The 477-nt window shown below is 57.7% G+C and overlaps 1 protein-coding gene across 1 annotated transcript in view; it reads left to right on the plus strand.

Annotated features, from left to right (window-relative positions):
* The window catches only part of BTBD2 (BTB (POZ) domain containing 2), a 9534-nt gene that overhangs the window by 2663 nt on the left and 6394 nt on the right, over positions 1-477 (plus strand). The gene's annotated exons all lie outside the window — the stretch shown is intronic.

Genomic DNA, 477 nt, shown 5'->3' on the forward strand with positions numbered 1-477 from the left:
GGGTGCTGAGTGCCAGGAGAGGGGGCACCTTCCAGGAACTTGCTCTTTGGGCTGTTCCAGTGGGTTGGGCTTCCACCCTTGCTCCCTTGTACTCCCACTCTGTGCCTGTGGATGACACTCAGGTGGTTTCCTGTGCATTGTGCTGCTGTGAACACACATCATTTCTCCTGCATGCCCAGGGCCGCCCTGAGGTGCTTCCACCAGACGGGCCAAGGGCTGCTTTCTCAACTCTCTCCCTGTGGTTTTGTAATCGACCCCACTTCTGACCCACACAAAGAGTTGGCCTGAGGACAGGTGGTCACCTCGGCCACCATATCTGCAATTCCAGCTGGCACTTCTGGTCCCATCAGTGGTTGAGCTTGAGCTGGCTGTGGCTGGGCCAGAGGGTTGTTCAGAGGGTTATGGCCCCAGGGCAAATCCCATGCTGCCCACAGAGGAGTTAGAGGCTGCCTGCTGTGTAGATACGTTCCGTGGGTA

This window comes from Bison bison, unplaced genomic scaffold (assembly GCF_000754665.1).
Source record: "Bison bison bison isolate TAMUID 2011002044 unplaced genomic scaffold, Bison_UMD1.0 scf7180017864203, whole genome shotgun sequence".
Classification (NCBI taxonomy): domain Eukaryota; kingdom Metazoa; phylum Chordata; class Mammalia; order Artiodactyla; family Bovidae; genus Bison; species Bison bison.